The sequence below is a fragment of the Juglans regia genome, chromosome 1 (assembly GCF_001411555.2).
Source record: "Juglans regia cultivar Chandler chromosome 1, Walnut 2.0, whole genome shotgun sequence".
NCBI lineage: Eukaryota > Viridiplantae > Streptophyta > Magnoliopsida > Fagales > Juglandaceae > Juglans > Juglans regia.
The window spans coordinates 17,760,323-17,768,601 of NC_049901.1; the positions used below are offsets into that span (position 1 = coordinate 17,760,323).

The following is an 8,279-nucleotide window of genomic DNA, read 5'->3' on the forward strand; positions in this document are numbered from 1 at the left end:
GCAAATCAATCTTCTTTTACAGAATATTATTTAACTGACAGATTCTTGTGTTTCTGTAATACTTGAAGATCTTATCCTATCTAGCAAGGGCAGATTGAAACTTCATCACTACGCCCCTGCTGCTGTAATCTGATCATCCCTGCAGGGAAAGCAAGCCATTCAAAAGGGCAAGAAAAAGTACCATAAATGAGCTACCTTACAAGGTGAAAGAGCGCCATAAATTAGTGACCCAAAAATGGAAACAAGAACAGCACAGATATAGATCACCACCACCTTGTGGCAATAAAATGTACCATTAATGTCTTGTGATACACAGGTTAGAAGCCTGTAAAAAACAAGTAACTGGCCTACATCATCATCACACACACACACACGCAAACTTCCACCTAAAAACTCACCAACTCCAGCTTTATAACGGCACCACTTTCATTGCTTTCTCACACTCCCCAAACTCCACGCCCCCCCTCTATTCACAAGGTTACAAAATTCTCTCTGGGCCCTCCCTTCCCCTCTTCACACGAAACCTAAGGTGCTCATTTCTGTCCCTTTCTGTAATTCAGGAAGTTCTCTTTGTCCGATCTGTGTCTGCATGTTTCTGTTGAGATTGATTGTTTATTGGAAGCTGCCTAATAAATTGGTTAACTCATCCTCTTTATACTCAGCCCCCACCACTGCTCTCAACACAGTTCATAAAAGTTCTCTGGGCACCTCCTCACCAGTCTTCTTCACATCAAGGTACTCATTTCTGATCTCCGTCTCTGATCTGTGGGGTTTGCACTGTCTTTGGATGTTAAGATTGGTTACTGATTAGTTCACAAACCCGATGAATCCCTTTTGTGCGTGATATTTATGGATATACATATAAGTACTGATCGTTTAGACATTGATTTCCACACTTCTGACATGTATTTCTCACACTGATTTGTCATAAAATATTAGGAGAAGATCATCAATATATATTACATGTTGGGTGATGAATTTCGGTTGTTTTACATTAGTTTAAAACCTTATACCTCTCTCATTGATTATTATATGATACGACATTGTATTGAGTGTTTTTTAGAATTTCAACAGATTCTCCTGCCTAGAGATCATGGAAAAGATCAGGATGGATTTTCGAGTTTTGTCAAAATGGTTCTTGTTTATTTTTGTAACAAAATTGGGGCAAAATGTTTTGATGATCGAAATTGTTTCAGCGTACGTAAAGATGTTTAGATCAAAAGCGAGAAAGTTTTTCAGAAACTTCATATTACGAGACATGACAGACCTGACCCTCGATAGGCGGCCAGGCAATGCATTATTTCAGGGTTCCAACTGATTTATGACATTCCATCCTCCTCACCTACATACGAAACAAACATATATCACACCTACGAAACAACATTAATTTGAGTACTTAAAAGTACTCCCAAACTGATTGATGATTTTTTTTTGTTTTGTTTTTTTTTTTATTAATCTGTCTAAATGAGATTTCATTAATCAGTGTCGGCATAAAACTGATCAGCTAAGAGTATGGGAAGCAAAGCACCAAGGTGGGCTGATCAATGGGGCACAAGGGAGGATTACGATGGCAAGCTGAGTAGCCAGGTAGGGCACGGCAGCAGCAGCAAGATGGATGGTGTCAAGTCTGCGGCTTCTGCGGGACTCTTCAAGGCCAAGGCTGCTGCAGTTGTTGGTGCCCAAAAGGTTAAGACTGGAACCTCCCTCGGGTTTAAATGGGTCAAGAATCATTATCAGAAAAGGGTCTCCAAATGATCATCACAATGATCATATTCATGTTATCGATCTTCTTAATTTTATGATCTCAGACCAGTCCAAAACAATATATATATATATATAGTTGTTTTAATTATTATTATTTTAAAAAATTGAATTATAATAATAAAATAAATTAAAATGGTTTCTGTATGAAGACGAGCCCACTGGACAATCGTCTAAGCATGCATTTCTATTTGTTTTTTTTTTTTTTTCTTTCGAATAGTTTCTATTTTGCGTGTATTTAAGTCTTTTTTTTTTTTTTTTTTGCCATGATTTATTGAGACTAATGCATGATATATATCGGTTCATGATTTGTTAATTAATATGTTATATTCCTACGATGACACATATAAAAACTAATTTCTAATGAAAAATTAATTATTTCCGATTTTAGTTTCAAAAAATTAAAATCTTTCTATTAAAAATACTTGAACCAGGCTAGGCTAGCTATTCTAATTAATTTGTGAAACTCGGAACGATATTATTATTAAAATAAGATGAGATATAGGATGTATCGTAATATCTAAATTAAAAGATATTAATTGGAATGTATAGAAATATCTATGTTTTTTGTCATTTATCTGTATAATTATCGTTTTTTTTACTTTTATCGGTCCAACTTATATTAGAGACCCTTCTAAATTGTCAGGCAACGACGAAGCCCAAGATGATGAAGAAGTTGGTCCAACCTATATAGACTTATAGAGGCTGCTGAGTTAAGAAATTAAACAAGAGAGCTCAAGGCCTAACTCTACTTCCAAGAAACGTGTTAAAGCCCAAGCTCTTTTTTTTTTTTTTTATGGTAATGTAATCAAACATACAAGAGGGGAGATGGGGTGTCCTATACAAAACTTCCATTACAGTGACTGCATGCAATCTTAGGAGGAAGAGGGCTGAAATTAAATATAAATAAATAAGCAATAAACCGAAGGTTCAGGCCCATGTTACCTAGCTAAGCCGAGGAAGGAACCATTACAATCGATTACTTTGATCCAACAAGTGAATCGAGTTGTTGTGACTTCAAGAGAACACTAAGGCATGCATTTATTTGTTGAAAAAATCTGCTTCAAAGTTTTACTTCGACTTGAATATCCTTGAGAGAAAGTACAAGTGGTGAGTCTAGTCTTGATAAACATCTAGCATAGATTAGTAATTCAAAATGTGGGTTGCTTCAAGACAAAAACACTAAACTACACATACATTCCTTATCGAAAAAGTCTCCTTAATTTAACTATGGGTGCTACCCCCACCCCCCGGACGAGGGATGCCCTTGTCCTTGGCATCGCCCCCTTGGATGGGGGCCCCCGGCCCCGTCCAGATGTCGGGGGCAGATTGGCCGGCCCCCCACAACCGTCCACCCCACCCTACCCAATGCCCATGCATGACAAAAAAGTGCATAAATCCAAAACCAAAATCGAAAAACAAAAAAAAAAAATCATAAACCAATCGAAAACAATAAATCCACATATCCAACCCTAAAATTCACAAATTCATCATCTAACAATTATAAACACAAATTGAAAAAATAAACTTAAAAAAACTACAACTTTCTGCTCCGACACGACCATGGGTCTGAGCAAAAAACCACAAACACGAAGGGGTCATGGGTCTCTTCAAAAAATCCACTGCCACGTTGTGGCCCATGGGTGTCCGAGACATTGTGTCTCACAACCATAGACTCACTAATTTCAGCCATCAAGAAGAACAAGTTGAGGAGATTGGAGAGAGAGAGAGAGAGAGAGAGAGAGAGAGAGAGAGAGAGAGAGAGAGAGAGAGAGAGAGAGAGGAGAGCAAATAACCTAGGATTTTTTCTTTATATAGTACTCAACCAAAAACCTAAAGATATCGTTTTGAAATTTGTATATGTATGTATGTGTGTATATATATCCTCCTTATACTTAAAAGCGGTTATAAACTGATAAACGGTAATAAATAGTAATAAACAGTAAACTTGTTTTATGCTTTTCTTCTTCTCCATACATCCCTCTCTACATCTTCATAGCAAAATCATAACAAAATCACCACAAAATCACAACAAAATTACTACAAAATCACAAAGTTATCACACAAATCACCATACAAATCACAAAATCACCACACAAGTTTCTACACAAATCACAAATCAGGGGTCGTCGGCGAAGGACGAGGCTGCTGATACTGGTGCGGTGTCGTAGGGGTGGTTAATGGCGGTGCTACGGGGAGAAACTCATGCATGTAGAGGGGCTGCGTGAGTGGGGCTAGGGAGGAGGTACAGATGGTGGGTTCCATAGAAGTGCTCCACGGCGTGAGGGGAACTCGGTGGTGGTGCTTGGTGGAGCTGGGGCTGAGCCGCTATGGCGCAAGGGTGGAGAACTCGTGCATCGAGACCCATTTCAGGTTGCTCACGGTGGCTGAGGGACGAGCTGCCAAGGAGCTTCGACGATGGGGTTTGCTCGCCGACGTGAGAGAAAGCCGGTGTGATGGTCGATTACGCCGCTGGGTGGCGCACGGCGGCGTTGGGCTGCTTGAGGGAGGAGATTGGGTGAAGAGAGGGAAGATGTGCATGGGGAAGGAGAGAGAGGGAGAAAGGAAAAGTGAGGGAAAATATTAGGTTTGGAGTTTTAAATCCCAATCCTTCATCTTGAATCTTCAGATTTAATCTAATGGTAGAGGTTTAAATATTGATTTAAACTAACATAAAATAGATAATTAAAATATAAATATTATATCATATACTTAAAATCAACTTTAATTTATAAAATATTAATTTTTCATCATTAAATAAATGATGAAGTTTTACTGAACATTTTTAAGAAAATAAAACTATCTAAATTAATTTAAATTTTTAATATAATTTAAATTCCATAATAAATGATGAACATGAATAAACAGTAATTTCACTCTTATGCATCAGACTATTTTAATATTTGAAGTCACACTTTATTTTTTTCTTCAATTAGACAGATGTGGTAAACATGATTTGCACGTTTAGCCACTGTTAGTATGTGTGTGTGTATATATATATATGTGTGTGTGTGAATAGACGGGACTTAATGTAGGTGGGCTTGGGCCCAATCCGGGCCCCATTCCCGTGACTAGTGGCGGACCTACGTTTTCTCTAAGGGGGGCCTCCCCCCCCCCAAAAAAAAAAGTTTTAAAATATATCCTATATTTTATTTATAATTTTATAAATATAGCAAATGGAACCCAAAAAATAAATTACAATCCTTTAAAATTTTCGAAAATCTCAATATACCTAAAAATGTCTTTTTTCAATTTTTTTCCTATAGTTCAGAAATTTTATATAATTTCTATACATTATTTATTTTTAAGGATGTGATCTCATCAAAATTAAATTAAAACTAAGTTTAGAAAAAATAATAAACTTATTAATATGGATCTCCAAGTTTTTTTTGTTATACAATATTGTACTTCTTAATATGGAATCCAAAATAAAAATATAAGAAATATCATTTAAGGTTGATGATGTACATGAAAAATAGTTTAGAGGTTTTATCCTCTAGACTTCATTGAGTAAAAAAAAAATTATTTAAGATCTTAATTATAGAATTATATGCTTAATGTGATACGAAAATATATAGATTTTGCATGAAACTTGATAAACTAACTTATATACTATAATGAAATATGACCTTTTAAAAGATCACTTAATAGTTTCTATGAAGAAAATAAATTCTAAATATTTTATTATAAAAATAATAATAGATTAATATTATTTCATGAAACATTATCGTCAGAAATTTGAAACATATATTAAGTTGTGTTTTTTAAAATTTTATTTTTATATATATGTAACAAATAATTGAGATTATATATAGTTATATTTTTATGATTTTTTAATTTCTTTTTATTTTATATAAATGTATCGCACAACAGAAAAGTTGGCCCTCCCTTATATAAGTTCTGGTTCCGCCACTGCCCATGACTGCTCATTCAGAAGCGGGGGCGCCGGGCCTCCCAATGCGCATTTCGTATAGATTAGTATTTCTTAAAGTTTATTTATGCAAATATCCTTTTGGGATCGTCACTCCAAAGTTTGACGCAATCCAATAATTATTGAATGCGTATGGGTTGTGAACTCATACATGTTTAAAGAAATAATTATCGAGATAAAATGCTTGGTGTACATGTTCAAAGGATTAATCGAGAGATAGTCAAATACACTTGTAAAAAAAAGTGAGAGAGAGAGAGAGAGAGAGAGAGAGAGTGATATGGTTGTGACTGGAATTGCATTTTAGGTGTCAAAATGATGTCACCCATGGTATTCAAAGTCAAGTCTTGTCCATCAACATAAACTTTGCTGGGCGGAATGAAGACCGACTGGGGCTTGTTTTGCATTAAATCGTGCACGACCCAGGATCAGTCATAAGGGGGCCCTTAAGCAAAATGGTAAAGCAACCATTGATCTGTGCTGTGTATTTACTTGAGCATGGTCGACAAGTTCAACAAGTTCACTATTTTGATGAGAGTAAAGATAACAATAATAAGGATAATGCTTTCAAATACTAAGAAAAAGAAGTTAAAAGAGGACATCCTGTTACACCCCCATGATGGAGAGTGAAGATTAGGACCCGTTTGGATACAGTCACATCATCTCAGTTAATTTTAACTAATAATCTCACTACTATTCACAAGCTATCTTATTTTATCTCGCTAAAAGAAAAACTAATGGTGATTTTTGGTTCTAAATCTTATCATTTTTTTTTATCACACTAGATGACATGACATATGGCAATTGTATGATGATAATGACAGATTCAAATTTAAAAACAATTAGGCTATAAAAGTAGTCTGTTTTTTCATCTTTACCAAAGGATTGCAGGCAGACAGCAACATTTAGAAGCATAAATATATGCATCGGTTGCAAAAAGTGAATGAACAACTGCTGAACCTACGAAGTGCCCCATGGGTGGTTGGATACCAAAAAGCAAAAGATTCTTTCGGTTTGATTCATAAATGCCGATGGAACAGAACCAACATCCCTCTTCCTCTACTCCATCCTCCATAAATGCTACATTAAAAGCTTCAGATTTCTCCTCGTGAGCTTCTTTCACGATTCTTGTAGCTTCTCAAATTAATGCTCCAACCTCCCTTTGTTGTTGGGTAGTTGGAAATTTTAAATGCAACTCCTTCAATGCTACCATCGCCAGCCCTCTATTTTTGTTGCATATCGGGGACTACCTTCTTTAAGACATCTCTCTCTCTCTCTCTCTCTCGTACATATATAGGATCATCACCACCCTCACAAAGCATTGTCCTCACTCGTGTTTAGAGCTAGCCAGCCACTCTCACTGCCACATAAGAAGAATTTCATTTTCTTCATATGATCTCAAGACTACCCTTTTAAGTTTTTGTCTTGTTAACCTGTAGAAGAACTAACATTTTGATCTATGTTTAGGGTTTATATATGTTTTGTTATTGCAGATGTGCAGAAGTACTGTTGCTGAGAGTAAACATGGTGATTCATGGGAGATCAATGGATCCGTTTAACGGGATATTGGTCCGGTTCAATAAGAAAGCCGTGCTCAAAATGTTTTGGGTGCTGCTTTTTGATTGAGCCGTGCCAATATCACGTTCCGCTGCTCCCAAATCCTCATATCTCTTATCAAGAATGCGAAGCGCCAGACAGACCTTGCTACTTCTGATCTCTTGTCCTGCTTCTCGGTTGGGGATCGAATTAATTGAAGGTGATTAAGTCATGTTTCAATATTCTTTCCTTTTTCCTTCTATCTTTATAACTCGATCGGCCATATATACCATTTTTTTGTCAATGATCGATCTTCATGGATTGAGGTACTTATTAATTAAGAGTACTACTCTCTATGCAAGATATGTCGAACGCTAGGTCTTTATCAGGGGGATATATGGTCCTAGCAACTTAAAATTGGTTCATTTTAGAAGAAGAAGAAGAAGGCTGCTGCATGGGGAACTCATCCTCAATAGTCTTTTATATCTCAAAGAAGGCGGCGTCTGCGTCCTACGTACTGCAAATAGACTTGATTTCCTGATCATCTTGTTCACCTGCATGCCTACTGTCATTTATATATGGGAAGTTGTGCAAGGAAATCAATTTACGTAAATCCATTTGTTCCTCCTTAATTTACGTATGTGTTTAGTTTTAACTCAAAGCTTCATGATTAACGTATGTCTTCCTGTACGATGTAATGATGATTTTCCATTGAAGTAATGACAAAGTATAAACTAAACTCCATATTATTGAGTAAACTTCTTACATATACTAATCTCTACCACTAATATCTTGGATTCTTGGCCATGTTTCTAAGATAACTTGCATGTTCTTCACATTAAATTACAATATTTATATCTGTTTCCCTTTCATTTGAAGATGTATTACAATGCCGGAAATCATAGACAAATGGAGGTCTAAGTTATCAGGAGTAAATTAAACGAGCTGAGACACTATGTACTGTACGTAGAACTTTGGAAAGAGATCACTGAGAGAGTACTTTCTTCAAATTCATCATGAATTCTTGAAAAACAGAAAATAAAAAACTAAAACG

At 36.0% G+C, this 8,279-nt stretch overlaps 1 long non-coding RNA gene across 3 annotated transcripts; it reads left to right on the top strand.

Moving 5' to 3' along the window:
* The first annotated feature begins 415 nt into the window (after positions 1-415).
* On the top strand, positions 416-2,813 carry LOC109022166. 3 transcript variants are annotated; one of them, XR_004801281.1, is made up of 4 exons: positions 416-529; positions 663-735; positions 1,484-1,686; positions 2,408-2,813. It is a non-coding gene; the product is annotated as an uncharacterized LOC109022166 (long non-coding RNA). The 3 variants fall into 3 exon arrangements; XR_004801278.1 differs by having other exon boundaries at positions 437-735; XR_004801279.1 differs by lacking the exon at positions 2,408-2,813 and having other exon boundaries at positions 436-735; positions 1,484-1,799.
* Positions 2,814-8,279: the final 5,466 nt, after the last annotated feature.